A 16540-nucleotide genomic window follows, 5' to 3' on the forward strand; every position below is an offset into this window, starting at 1 on the left:
TTCTTATGGAGTGCATCCAATGTTGTAGTGAGACTGTTGTTACAAGACCATTTCTTCTTCAAGTTACTATTCTTAGGTTGAAGCTTTCTTCCTTATTTCCTCCGCTAGTCTTTCCTTGTAGTACTAAGGGGAGACCCTCTGAATCTTGTAAAGTTTCAAGCTTATCACATCATATACCCGAAGGGGAGTTGCCTTGGTGTATGTTGAATACACAAAGAACAAAAGATATATCCCCGGGATGAAGTGTTGCTCACCAAGTCAGATGGGAAGAAGGTGTATTGCTATCACTGATCAATATCTCCTGCTGTGGAACCACCTGTATCCATTAAAGATGCAGCGCCCCTAGCAAAAGGGACGTTAGTACCGTTGAATAGCACTAGTATGTATAACTAATCACCCTCTAAATAGAATGAATAATATTACAAGGAGGAATAATCATAAAATCAATGAATGTCTCGAACAATACCAAAACATCATGTTTCACGCAAATTCCCATATTTTTAGATTGGTGATTCTTACCACCGATATACCATTGTTCATAATACCAATACCACCGTACTCTTAGCACAGAGTCCGATCATGACCCGATCGGCTAGGCTATCTCATTAGAGACATCAACCACAATCACAATTTCAATTACAATTTCCAGCATAATCACCACCATGTGTGCGGCATGGTGTTCGATCATGACCCGATCGACTAGGCTGTCCTATTCGAGACATCAACCTTTTTATATCAATAATTGCATTACATACTTCTTTCACATCTTTTCATTTCATTGGCACTAGTGGCCACAATTATAAAATCATTCTTGGCACATTGGCCGTATTTAGTATTTCATGCTCACCTTTTTAATTTCAAACATATCATCATCATCAACAACAAATACAATTCCATTCAAGGTTCATAGTACACATGTGAGCAATTAAGAGTCTTAGCACATAGAGATATTTTACAAAATTTGGCATAATAGCCTTCGTTTGAACTTGACTTGAAGTCGAAACATTATTAATGCACAACCCATATTTTGAACACACCCTCAATTCATAATATAACAAGAATAAAGCATTTGGGATACTTATTGAACATATATCTTTCGACACAAACTTACTCGAAATGGCCAATTTATAATGAACCACTAGGGTTTACATAAATAACATGAATATCGTGGGATTCAATTCTAAGAGAAGAGTTTAGTCAACATACCTCAATAGAGCTTCCTTAAACTCTAAAATGATTCGAAATTCTTTGCAACTTCAATCTATTTTAGAAATATAAAAAGTTGAACCAAAATTAGGAAGATGATCATGGTTCAAGCTCATTTGAGCATTTCATCAAACACTAGGTGTGCATTAAGGTTTCAAGGTCCTTTTATGGAGGATTCCATCATCCCACAACCCATTCTTTACCATTCATAGCTCAACAATCTTCTTACACCGTTTGATAACACATGCATGCAAAATTTATCTTACTAATTACCCAATTCTAGAAAAAATTTGAAACTAAGGGTTAGGGTGTAGAATCTTACCTTTAGGATGAAGACCTTGTGAGTTTTCCTTCTTAATCTTCCAAGATTTGAACAAGAATTGTAGAACAATTATTGAGGAACACCTTCTCACACTAGGGCACTCTCTCTCACTCTAAAATGTCAGATTTTTGGTAAAAATGGTCCATTGTGTCTCTTTAACGAAGTAGGGTCTGGTCGTAAAAACCCAAAACTATTGCTCGGGAACAGGATCTGCGGTCATATATGCGATCGCATAATGGATGTGCATTCCGCAAAACAGGCCGCATAATTGTCCTCCGAAACTAGGCATGACTGACTCGGTCTGCGATGCAGCCCGCAGACCTGTTCTGCGCTCGCATAATGCGCCGCAAACCTGACCTCCAAAATGTCCCATCCCTGCCTCACTCTGCGGCCATTATGTGATTCGCAGAGTGATTCTGCGACCGCATAGTGGGCCGAAGAAACGTCCCCTTTTGTCAAAAAATTTCCTTTACTCTCAAGTGCATTGTTCAACCCAAAACGTATGAGGAGGGTGGAGAGATAGATGAGGATGTCACGCATCGTATAGGGGTGGGATGGATGAAATGAAGGTTATCGTCTGCAGTACTGTGTGACAAGAATGTGCCACTGAATCTTAAGGGAAAGTTCTATAGAGAGGTGGCTAGACTGGCCATATATTATGGGGTAGAGTGTTGGCCAGTCAGTAATTCCCATATCCAGAAGATGAAAGTAGCAGAGATGAGGATGTTCAGATGGATGTGTGTACACACTAGGTTCTATAATCCTTAACACGTAAAACCAATTCGCCACCGCGAAACATTATATTTCTTTTGCAAAATTGTTTACGGGGCCTTACATTCTCCCCCACTTAGGATCATTCGTCCTCGAATGAGGTTAAAAATCTGCCATTAGCATCGTATATGGCCCAACTGTTAATTCACATACACCCGTAGTTTCAAAATTTGGCTAACTACCTAAATTTCCAAATATTTCGCCAGAGTCTCCCCCGTAATTGGGTCTATCCACCTACCATAGAATCCCAAAAACCAATCCTAACAACATATTCATAACCGATGATGCAATATAACACAATAACAACACCAATCGTGGCCTCATGAGCAATATGTTGCCAGAAAAGGAACACCCTTAACATCAATGGTACAAATGATACATAATTCATAGAAAATAACTCTTAGCATTTTCGTAAAGCACAACTCATAAATACATGATTATTCAAACAAAAAAGGATACTTTTTCTTCATTTCTTCCTCGGCCTCCCGAGTAGCCTCTTCAACCTGCTGGTTTCTCCATAACACTTTCATTGAGGCGATTTCTTTATTTCTTAAATTTCGGACTTGCCGATCAATAATAGAAACTGGAATCTCTTCATAAGTCAATTTCTCATTAACTGCAATAGTTTCAACCGGAACAATGAGTGACGGGTCTCCAACTACTTTCTTCAACATAGACACATGAAACACCGGGTGCACTAATGACATCTTGGGTGGTAGCTCAAGCTTGTACGCCACCTCACCGATCCTTTGAATGAATTTGTACGGTCCGACATACCTCAAAATCAATTTCCCTTTCTTACCTAATCACATTACATCCTTCTTTGGGGAAACATTCAAGAATACCAAATCATCTTCTTTGAACCCCAAATCCCTACGACGAACATCCGAATAAGACTTCTAACGACTCTGAGCAGTCTTCAATCGCTACTTAATAATTTTAACTTTTTCCATAACCTGATGCACGAGGTCTGGCCCTATCAACCCTGCTTCCAAATTTCGAACCACCCAAAGGGAGATATACATCTCCTTCCATGTAAAGCCTCGATCGGTGCCATCTGAATGCTGGCATGATAAATATTATTGTAGGCAAATTCTATGAATGGTAAATGATCATCCCAAAACCCTTAAAGTCTAGAACACAAGTGCGCAACATATCCTCAAGCATCTGAATAGTCCGCTCTATTTACCTGTCAGTCTGTGGGTGAAAGGTTGTACTAAGATTCACCTGAGTGCCTAAACCTTGCCGAAATTTCTTCCGAAAATTGGCAGTGAATTGTGCCCCTCAATCAGAAATGATGGAAACTGGAGTGCCATGCAACCTGACTATTTCTTTGATATACAACTGAGCATATTGTTCCGCTGTATCAGTAGCCTTAACCGGCAAGAAGTGTGCTAATTTCATGAGTCGATCCACAATCACCCAAATCGAGTCAAACTTACAAGGAGTACGAGGTAATCCTACCACAAAGTCCATATTAATCATTTCCCAGTTTCCACATTGGAATTTCTATGTTCTGTGCCAACCCACCGGGCCTTTGGTGTCCGGCCTTCACTTGCTAACAATTTGGACATCTTGTCATAAAGTCCGCAACATTCCTCTTCATGTCATTCCACCAATAGAATTCCTTGAGATCATGATACATTTTTGTAGAACCCGGGTGCACAGAATACCTAGAAGTGTGAGCTTCAGTCAAAATTCTTTCTCGGATACCATCCATGTTTAGGACACATAGTCGTCCTTGGTACCTTAGTGTACCATTATCCATGCCAAGAGAAAAGGCCATGGTCTAATGTTTATGAATCCACTCTTTTAACTGTGCCAACAATGGATCGTTGTATTGCTTTTCCTTGACTTCCACAACAAGTGATGATTCAGCCCTATTTTGTAAAATCAGCCATCCTTCACTAGAGTCCGCAAGACGAACTGCCAAACAAGCCAATCGATGAACTTCTTTGGCCAATAGACTTCGATACGCCTCCAAGTGTGCTAAACTACCTATAGATTTCTGGCTAAGAGAATCCGCAACAACATTAGCCTTCCTCGGATGGTATAAAATATCAATGTCGTAATCCTTGAGTAATTCAAGCCATCTTCTCTGCCTCAGGTTCAATTCCTTCTATTTGAAAATATATTGAAGGCTCTTATGGTCCATGAATATATCCACATGGAGCCCATATAAATAATGACGCCAAATTTTCAATGCAAATACCACCGCCGCAAGTTCTAAATCATGTGTTGGATAGTTCTTTTCGTGATTCTTTGGTTGCCTAGAAGCATAATCTATCACCTTCCCATGTTGCATTAATACACACCCAAGCCCGATCCTTGAAGCATCACAATATACCACAAATCCATCCATACCCTCTAGTAGGGTCAATACCGGTGTCGTAGTCAATCTTGCTTTCAACTCCTGAAAACTCTTTTCACAAGCATCTGACCATTGGAACTTAATTTCCTTCTGCGTCAATTTAGTCAATGGAGAGGTAAGAGTAGAAAAACACTCCACAAACTTTCTGTAATATCCAGCTAAGCCTAAGAAACTGCGAATCTCTGTTGGAGTTGTAGGCCTCGGCCAATTCTTCACAGCTATAATTTTCTGAGGATCAACCTTAATTCCCTTACTAGAGATGACATGACCCATGAATGTGACCGATTCAAGCCAAAATTCACATTTTGAAAAATTTGCATATAACTAGTGCTGATATAGGGTTTGCAGAACTACCCTAAGATGATCGGCATGGTCCTCTCGACTTTGTGAATATACAAGAATATCGTCAATAAAAACTATCACAAAAGAGTCGACGAACGACTTGAAAACTCGATTCATAAGATCCATGAAGGCTGCTAGGGCATTTGTTAGCCCAAAAGACATCACCAGTAATTCAAAATGCCCATACCGGGTCCTAAAAACTGTTTTCAGAATATCCTGCTCCATAATCTTCAATTGGTGATACCCGGATCTTAAATCAATTTTCGAGAAGTACCTGGCACCTTGAAATTGATCAAACAAGTCATCTATCCTTGGTAGTGGGTATGTATTTTTGATTGTTACCTTGTTGAGCTGCCGATAGTCGATAGACATTCTCAGTGACCCATCCTCCTTCCTTACAAAGAGAACCGGTGCACCCCAAGGTGACACACTTGGCCAGATAAAACCCTTTTCTAACAAGTCTCTCAATTGTTCCTTTAACTCCTTCAATTTTGGCGGTGCCATTCTGTAGGGTGGAATAGATATAGGATGCGTGTCAGGCATCACATCAATCCCAAAATCAATATCCCTGTCTGGTGGGATCCCAGGGAGTTCATTCGGAAAGACTCCCGGAAATGCATTCACAATAAGCGCGGACTCAAGTGTAAGTGCCTCAACATCGGTGTCCATAACCTGTACCAAATGGTAAATACACCCCTTGTTGATCATTTTTTGTGGCCTTAAGGTAAGAAATAAATAAGCGCTACATCATCACCCTTCTATTCAATAACTTGCTCATTTGGAAATTCAAACCTAACAGTCCTGGTTCAGCAATCAAGCTTGGCAAAACAAGAATAAAGCCAATCCATACCCATTGTCACATCAAAATTTACCATTCACAATTCAATAAGATTGGCCACGGTGTCCCAACCATGCATCATGACAACACAATCCCTATAAACCCGCGCGGCCAAAAAAGACTCACCAATCGGAGTAGATACAGAGAACGACTCATGAAGCTATTCTGGTTCTATCCCAAATTCCATAGCAACATAAGGTGTGACATATGAAAAAGTGGAACCGGAATCAATAAGAGTATACATATCATGAGATTGGACAGTCAATATACATGTGACAACATCTGGAGAAGCCTCTGAATTGTGGCTACCCCTCATAGTATAGAAATAGCCGGATCCTCCCGAACTTTGTGCTCCACCCCTAGCTGCACCACGCCCTACGGGTGTCGGAGTGCCTCGAGCTGGAGGAGGTGCTGCGGATGTAGTAGCGGCAGAATTAGCTGGTTGTGCTGGGCCCCTACCCGCACCTTCGTAGGACAAACGACAATCCCTCTGAATGTGATCCCTCAATCCGCATTCATAGCATATGGGTAAGTCCATGTAGCATATTCCTAGGTGTAACTTTCCACACCTAGGGCATGGGGGCCTCCTCTGCTTCAAGAATCTACAACCATGACGACCCTGCTGATAGGAGCCCCTGTTGCCCTGACTGGGCCTGAAACGACTCCATTGTTGTTGCTGTCTGGGCCATGATGGCGGTGCTCTAGCCGAAGACTGAGCAAAGGACTGGGATGGCCTTGACAACTCTCCCCTGAATGTTGACTTGCCACCACCAGAAGAACAACAAAAGTTGCCCGTAGACTAGGCCTTATTGCTACCCTCACACTCCATTATGTTCCTTAATTTGTGAGTCTCTGTTGCTTGAGCGAATGCCACCATTTTTCCATAGTTCATATCAGAATTCAAGGCTGCTGTAGCGGCCTCATTAATCACCAAGGGACTAAGGCCCTGTACAAAGCGGCGCACTCTAGCCTCCATAGTGGGCAACATGTAAATAGCATACTTAGACAGGTACGCGAATCTCATATGGTAATACCACACACTCAGGCTACCTTGCCTCAAGTTCTTAAACTCAACAGCACGGGCTGCCTTAGTCTCGGCATGCAAGAAATGATCAATGAAGGCATCGGCAAACTCACCCCACCTCGCCAGAGGGCTCCCTTTTTCACAAGACTCCTTCCATAGTTCAAACTCTGAGAGTCTTGTTCATCTCATCAATGAAGTCCTAGGGATCCTCCTCTGCGTTAGTACCCGTGAACACTGGAGGATCTAACTGGAGAAACATGGTCACCCTGAAACTAGTAGAATCCCCTGGATGACTAGAAGAAGTTGGTGCAACATTTGATCTCTGGGCCTGGGATGCCACTATCAGTTGGAGGGACTGTTGAACCCTCCGTAGGTGTAGGGACAGGTGTTGTCTGATCAGCTGTAGTAGAATCAGGCAGTGTAGTAACTGGAGGAATATTCTCACTCCTTGGGTGGTCACCCGCATCATCAATTATAGGGTCAACTGTCACTCCTGGGGTGACATTGGCTCTTTGGATAGTTCTTGCCTTATTGTTAGGTGCCAGGTACTAAAATTTAAAGTAAAGCACGAGTTAAAGGAGTAACAATCTTACCATCAGCTTTATCGCACGATCGAGAACATGAAAGAAGGGTATTATTCCTAAATGCCCATGTAGCATCCTAATTATAGATGTGGTCGACAACACACCGATAATAAGGACTCTACTAGACACGGCTTAGAGACATCCTAGGACACTTTAAAACCTTAGGCTCTGATACCAAGTTTGTCATGCCCCAAAACCTAGGAGCTCGTCCCGTGCTCAACCGAGTGAACCCGACCGAACAAGCCTATTAGATTTCCTTCTACCCAAACTCATTCATGAATAAGGATATATATATATATATATATATATATATATATATATATATATATATATATATATATATATATTCATTATATAGACAAAAAGGTGATCATATCTACAATACAAATTCATTACCAATAGTTTCACCATTTTAAAGTCTCAAATGGAAAAAGTAATACAACCACAACATAACATATCTTGACTTCCCCAACACCAATATACAACCCACACTATGTCTACGAAGCCTCTATAGATAGAGAAGAGTACAATGATAATGCTGGAAACAAGGCCCCGGCTATACCTCAAACAGAATACACAAAGAACAAAAGAAACATGCCCCCGGGATGAAGTGGGGCTCACCAAGTCAGCTGGGAAGAAGATATACTGCTATCACTGATCAGTATCTCCTGCTGTGAGACCACCTGCATCCATTAAAGATGTAGTGCCTCTGACAAAAGGGACGTTAGTACCGTCGAATAGCACTAGTATGTATAATTAAACACCCTATCAATAGAACGAATAATATTACAAGGAGGAATAATCATAAAATCAATGAAAGTCTCAAACAATACCTAAACATCAAGTTTCACATAAATTCCCATATTTTCAGATTGGTGATTCTTAGCACCGATATACTATTGTTCACAATACCATTATTCACAATACCAATACCACCGTACTCTTAGAACGGAGTCCGATCACGACCCGATCGGCTAGGCTATATTTTTAGAGACATCAACCACAATCACTCTCAATATCAATACCCCTGTACCTTTAACATGGAGTCCGATCACGACATAACTGGCTAGGCTATCTCATTAGAGACATCAACCACAATCACAATTTCAATTATAATTTCCAGCACAATCACCACCATGTGTGTGGCATGATGTCCGATCTCGACCCGATTGGCAAGGCTGTTTTATTTGAGACATCACCCTTTTTTATATCATTCATCGCATTTCATACTTCTTTCACATCTTTTCATTTCATTGGTACTAGTGGCCACAATTATAAAATCATTCTTGGCACGTTGGCCGTATTTAGTATTTCATTCTCAACTTTTCAATTTCAAACATCATCATCATTATCAACAACAAATACAATTCAATTCAAGGTTCGTAGTACACATGTGAGAAATTAAGAGTCTTAGGCACATAGAGATATTTCACAAAATTTGGCATAATAACCTTCATTTGAACATAACTTGAAGTCGAAACATTATTAATGCACAACTCATATTTTAAACACACCCTCAATTGATAATATAACATGAATAAAGCATTTGGGATATTTATTGAAGTTGTATCTTTCGACACAAACTTACTTGGAATAGCCAATTTATAATGAACCACTCGGGTCTTACAAAAATTATATGAATATTGTGGGATTCAATTCTAAGAGAAGAATTTAGCCAACATACCTCAATAGAGCTTCCTTAAACTCTAAACTATTCCCGAATTTTTAGCAACTTCAATCTATTTTAGAAATATTACAAGTTGAACCAAAATTAAGATGAAGACCTTGTGAGTTCTCCTTCTTAATCTTCCAAGATTTGAGCAAGAATTGAAAAACAATTATTGAGAAACACCTTCTCACTCTAGGGCACACTCTCTCACTCTAAAATGTCAGATTATTTGTCAAAAATGGTCCATTGTGTCTATTTAACGAAGTAGGATTGGGTTGAAAAAACCCAAAAATGTTTCCCCAGAACAGGATCTGCGGTCGCATATGCGACCGCATAATAGATGTGCGGTCCGCAGAACAGGACGCATAATTGGCCTCCAAAAATTGGCATGATTGAATCGTTCTGCGGCCATTACACGGCATGTGGACCTGTTCTATGGTTGCATAATGCACCGCAGAACTGGTTTGCGGTCGCATAATGCGCCGCAAACCTGACCTCCAAAATGGTCCGTCCCTACCTCAATCTGTATCCATTATGCGGTCCGTAGAGTGATTCTGCGATCACATAGTGGGCTGTAGAAATGTCCTCTTTTTCCAAAAACTTTCCTTTACTCTTGAGTGTATTGTTCTACTCAAAAAGTCCGAGCAATTTGGCACCACAAAACATTATATTTCTTTTGCAAATTTTTTTACGGGGCCTTACACCAGGGGGGTGGAGAGATAGATGAGGATATCACGCATCGTATAGGGGTGGGTGGACGAAATGAAGGTTATCGTCTGCAGTACTGTGTGACAATAATGTGCCACTGAAACTTAAGGGCAAGTTCTATAGAGAGGTGGCTAGACTGGCCATATATTATGGGGTAGAGTGTTGGCCAGTCAATAATTCCCATATCCAGAAGTTGAAAGCAACAGAGATGAAGATGTTCAGATGGATGTGTGGGTACACTAGGTTGGATAAGATTAGGATTGAAGATATTCAGGAGATGTTGAGCATGGATCCCATAGATGACAAGATGCGGGAATCTAGGGTTAGATTGTTTGGGTACGTGCGGATGAGAAGCCAAGATTATCCAGTTAGGAGGTTTGAGCAGATGGATTTGGCGGTTATGAGAAGCGGTAGAGGGAGGCCTAAGAATTATTGGGGTGAAGTGATCAGGCAGGACACGACTCAACTTCAGATTTTTGAGGACATGGCTCTTTATATGAAGGTGTGGAGGTCGAGCATTAGGGTTGAAGGTTAGGAAGGAGTCGAGCATTTTTCTCCTTTGTTCCGAAGGGGGGATTAGTCTCTTAGGGTATTGTCTTTGACCATTAGTGGTGTATGTTAACTTCGCACTATTTTTCCATTTTTTCACTGTACGGTGGTGTTATTACTGGTGGTTGTTATTACTTTTCAATCTATTTTCTTTTTTCTATGATGCTTATATTATTTTTCTTATTTTTGTTGCTGTCACAGACTCTGTTATCTATTTTTGTCTTCTTGAGTTGAGGGTCTCCTAGAAATAGGCTCTCTGCCCCTTTGGGTTAGGGGTAAGGTTTATGTACATTCTTGTTACATCCTGTATTTTTGTGCGTTGGATTTGTCATAAGATAATTGACATAAGTTCAATGACAAGACTATTTTTGAGGTTATAAGTGATTATGATATTTATATCAAGTGATAAGTAAGTGTTGTGAAGGTCATAGTGTAAACAAATCGAAGAAAGCGAGTTTCGTTGATGTTTGATATTTAGGGATAAAATACGGTCCAAGCTATAATACTCCGTATTAATGGACTAGTACCATAAAAGGTACCACACGATCATAATATTAAGGTATATGAAATATATTAGTATTTAAGTGAATCGAGACCTAGAAATTATTGTGTGAATAATTGGTTAAATGTTGGTATAAAGTCATGGAATATGGAATTAGTTATAAGTGGATAAGTGTCATTTGTATGAATCCACGTGGAATCATGAGGATAAGGGGGGCTCATGACTAATCAAATTTATAAGGATTAAGGTGGCAACAAGTAGAGAATTCAATATTGACTAGGCAAGTCTTGGAGCTAGGTGGCAAGATTAAGGAGTTTTGGTGGCTTAGTCATCAAATTATTGGGGTGGATAAGTAATTAAAATGTTTGGATAGGCTTGACTTGATAAGCCTCCCAGCGTGGAAACCAAGAAAAGCCCAATAAATGACTTTTAAGTCATAGATCAAGATGGCACATTTAGGAAATTGGTGGATAAGTTAGGTGGGAACATCACCCCCACATGGCCACAAGTGAAAATGACTCAAACATCCAAATGGTGACTCTTTGGTTTATGGGATTAGGTGGCATTTTAGGGGAAATTGTGGGCTGCCACATGGTATGAAGTTGGCCAAGGGTGGCACCAATGTGCACATGAGTCATAGCACTTGGTGTTCCTTGTTTACACGTGACAATGCAAGCCTTTAAGCCTTCATATTATACTTCTTTTGCAATTAAGATGTAGAAAGAAGGTTGAAATCATTCCTTCTATTATTAGGGAGTCTCTTACTTTAGAAACATAGCAAAAACATACATCTGTGATACTCCATATGTCCAGCAACATGAAATAAGCCATGATCATAAGAAGAGTTTAGTTCTTGTTCAAAGATTTAAATGAGCAAAAATTGTTCTTGGAAAGCTCAAGTGAAAATCGATCCGCCGTTACGTGCGTGTCGCAAAAGACGTGTCTTAGAGGAATTGTCAAGAGAATCGACTCAGGTATGTTAAGGCTATCCCTTCTTTCCTTTTGGCATGATCTATACGATACAAATGAAATGAGCAAATACACAACTTTCTTAAAAGACATTATTCATAGACGTACTAGGTGTGCCTATGTTCTTGATTCTCCATGTGTCCTACTATCATATCGTCTGTTCATGGATCTCATGAAATTTCAAGAGATCGTATTGACTTAATTCATTATGCATTGCATTCATTTATACAGGTGTATTTACCCATGACCAGATGGCGTTATATACATGTATATTATATGTATATGGGGTATGGGAAAAGGTTACGGTGTTATATATGCACCACCACCTGATCAGCTAGTATACATTGATGATTTTGCCCACGGAGGCTGAGATGATGTGATGGGATTCCCTCATAGGCTTGATGATATTATGTACGCACAGACCTATGCATTATATGATATTTATACGCATATGCATGACATTATAAATTTTTCATGATTTACAGAGCTATCCAGACTTACTGGTTGAGTCCTTTATTCCATGTTTCTTCCATGTCCTTTATATACTGATTTACATGCCTTACATACTCAGTAAAATATTCGTACTTATGTCTTTTTGTTGTGGACGCTGCATTCATGCCTGTAGGTATACATAATTAGTTTGACGAGCCCTCATAGTAGATGAGGTTAGCATTCAACAAAGGATTGGTAAGACTCTACCTTATTCGGAGTGCAGCCGAGTCTATAAGTAATCGTATCAGAGTTTTGTTACAGACTTATGGGTAGGCCGGTACCCTGTCCCACTTGATGTCGAATAATATTAGAGGCTTTGTAGACACATGTTCATTATGTACAGTATGTAAGAGGCCTTGACGGCCCGTATGTATTTATGTTTTAAGAATGATGGTTCATTGATACAATGTTTTCCCACTTTTTTGTTATAAATTACCAGTTATGGCCATGTTGGCCCATGATAGTTGCAGAAGAAACAAAATGAGTTATAGAGTGGTTCGCTCGGGCCAGCACGCCACGTCTCCCATGTTTGGGGCGTGCCAATTCTAACCTCCTAGACCCCATCTGTGGGATTTTACTGGGGTTGTTATTGTTGACAAAATTTCCTAAAAGTTCACTTCAAATTCCAAGGATTAGATGTTAAATCTCCTAAACAATCATGTTATGTAATAAAAAAGGATCAAAATCACTTACCCAATAATTTGTATGAAAATGACTCTTCAAAATTACCTTCCACCGAGTTTAGGGCTCAAAAATGTGATGAATGAAGCTAAGTCTTGAATTATATTACATATAATCAGTTGCAGATGTCGCATTTGCGACAAGAGGTTCGCAAATGCGACACAAGCATTGCAAATGAAAGCCTACACCAACCCTGAGCCTATTGTAAATGCGACAACTGGTCCGCAAATGCGAACCAAGCAGGCTCGCAAGTGCGAGAAAGCAATCACAAAAGCGGCCTTCTCCAGTCCCAGCTCCCCATTTCAAATGTGATCAGGGGTGCGATATTAGTTCCGAAATGGCAAAAGTTTGTCCCCTAGCGCAACATCGCAAAAGCGAGCAGGATCTCATAAATGCGGTAATCGAAAATGCAACCATTTCCTCGCAAATGTGAGAACAGAACACCTGCAAAAATCCTAACCTCTCTCAAACTCTCTGGGACGCGTACAAAACTTACCCGAGCCCTCAGGGCTCCACTCCAACCATTTGCACAAGTACATAATCATCATACAAACTCACTTGCGCGATCAAAATACCAAGATAACGTCCAAAACCATGAATTAAATAACATAACACACGAAAATTATAATGAAACTTAACAATTGCAAAAAGACAACATACCTCTAATTCCTATTAAACAAACTCAAAATGACACCAAATTTTGCAGACATGTTCAAAATGAAAAAACGGAGTCGTACAAAGTCACAAAACCAAAATCCGATACCGATAGACATAAAGTCAAACCATGGAAACTTAGGAAAATTCTAAACCTTCAAATTGTCAACTTTCGCCAAAAGTACCAAATTAGACTAGAAACCTCCGAATCCAATTTCGGGCATATGCCTAAGTCAAAAATTACCATATTGCCCTATTGGAATAATAAAAACTCTATCGCGAGGTCAAATACACAAAATTCAAGCTTGGTCAACTCTTCCAACTTAAAGCTTCCTAGTTGAGAATCATTTTTCCAAATCAATCACGAACTGCTGAGCAACCAAAAGAAACGATACACATAAGTCATAATACACCATACATTTCTACGCATGACCTCAAACTACCTAACTGAATAAAACTTCTCATAACAACTTGTCTGGTCAATACATTCTCCCCTACTTAATCATGTGTTAATCCTCGAATATGCAAAGAATCGTCCCAAAGCCATCAAGTCACTGTATAAACTCACCATGCCCATACCCATGGGTGATCTAACTTCATCCCAATCTATATAAGTCTGACAACACAATCTAATTGAAGATCATTACCTTAACATTAGCTCACAACCCTTAGAACCCAATCTACAACTTCCCAAATTAATTATGATACACAATTCTCGCATCTATATGTTGTATAAGTCAGTATTAAGCTGCATCAAGCCGTAACCATATCCCAAGTGTATTCAAATGATATTCCACATAACTTAGATACACATAGCCATAGCTTCCGACCACAATAGTCATTCAAATAGAAAATACTGTACCGGTATATAACATCCTATCAATAAAAACCTTATTCCAAATCTTCGAACACAACCAATGATGAAAGAAACTCACAGAAACTCATAACCCCCCATCATATCAACCAGTCATGGAGCTCTCTTGCACGACGAGAACCAAAGCCAAAATCTAGGCTGACCAAAGACACTATAGTTCTAAACATAGCTTAATCAAATCTGATGGCACTCAATTCGGGCCCAATAACTTTACCTCATCCAATACAAGATGCTCTACCAATATGCCACACAAATCCTACCTAGAGCCGCATACCATGCAATTAGTGCACCAAACAAGCGACAAATTTGATGTGCCCAATAATTGAAGAGAATCAAATGAGAGAACCGGCCCGCAAGCTCAACAGATACCACTATGAAGCGTAATGAAATGAATCCATCACACAAGGGAGAAAAACAATACAATAATTAAGCCCAAAGGGTCATATCCCAACATAACTCTGATATGATGCGTGACCCAATCGAAACACGTGTACACATAGGATACGTCGAGCCGTGATTCCATATACATATCAACAACAAACACGCGAAGTGCATGACCATAACCATGGAAAAATTGATAGCACAAATACCACAAATGGAAAGACCACAACCAAGGCACAATCAACCATTCAACACCCCGAGAATCATCTCGCTCGAATTTTGCCATAAGGACCTTAACAGAATCGCATCAGGTAAAAGTAATCAACAGATCACAACGCATCATAGCATATGAGAGTAACAGATGGAACATATCATAACACGAATAAGATCCACTCCAGCTGATAACACATCCCTCCACAATAACTGTGTTGGGTAGACAAATCCGACCTGATGTAGAATACACATTCTCATTAGGCCCACCAACGGACCCCAAATCAATTCCGATGCTCCCAAAATAGCTAAATAACAATAGCAATTTGCACAATAATCAATATGTAACGCATGCCTATGAGAATCCTCTTCGTATTCAAATCCAAGAAATAAAATAATCTCTCGATCCCAACTACATTATTCAAATTACTGACGTATTCATCATACACAATCGTTCCATGAGAAATACTTCCATAATTCCTTATTGCCACATATATAAATCTGAACATCAATATTCAATCATTCGGGCCATGAGTGTAATACATCTCAGGCATCTGCAAGTCAAAGCACAATGCGCCTTTTGGAGTGCACACCCTTCTAAACATTTGAAACCGTCCATTCTATCTAGAACTCGTGACCCCATACAAGTGAAAATCATAACACGCAGCATGTTCCTTATGCCACCGGCAGACATCCAACCCAATTTGTCCTCGACACTATCAAGAACTATTCGAAACCCGTCCACGCATAACTAAGCAATCATAACTGAATTCTCCCAACTTAACCAAGTCACGCAAGCCGTCAAACCCAAGTGTATTGACACAAAACATCGGTAAAGCATCACCACACCAAAGAAACCAATTACCTTTATTACTATGCTGGCCCTACACTACCAAGTTGACCAATTTCTTTGAATCCTCCTCAACTTGCCTTCAACTTAACACTTCTCCTTGTCGGTACACTATGTTCCTAAACCAAAGATCACCGCAAGAGATCCTAGCATGAACCACGTCATCCAAAAGACCATAAACTATTGTATTTGTAAGGCCCCATAAATTTTTTAATAAAACCCGATGTTTCGTGGTGCTGAGGTAGGCGTATGTGTTAATGATAGTCGTGGTACAAACTTTTTGGGTTGAACAGTATGCTGGGGAGTTGAAGGAATATGCTTTGTAGAAAAAGGCATTTCTGGAGCCCACTATGCGGCTGTAGAATCACTATACGGGTCGCAAAATGGCCGCAGAGTGAGGCAGTCAATTTGGCAACTTTTGGATGTCATTTTGCGGCAAATTATGCGACAACAAAATGAGTTCGTGGGCCGTACATCGATAGCAGAACCAGCATGGAGATTCTTTGGAGGGATGTTATGCGGCGCATTATACGACCGTCGAAC

Source organism: Nicotiana tomentosiformis, unplaced genomic scaffold (assembly GCF_000390325.3).
Source record: "Nicotiana tomentosiformis unplaced genomic scaffold, ASM39032v3 Un00003, whole genome shotgun sequence".
Classification (NCBI taxonomy): Eukaryota; Viridiplantae; Streptophyta; class Magnoliopsida; order Solanales; family Solanaceae; genus Nicotiana; species Nicotiana tomentosiformis.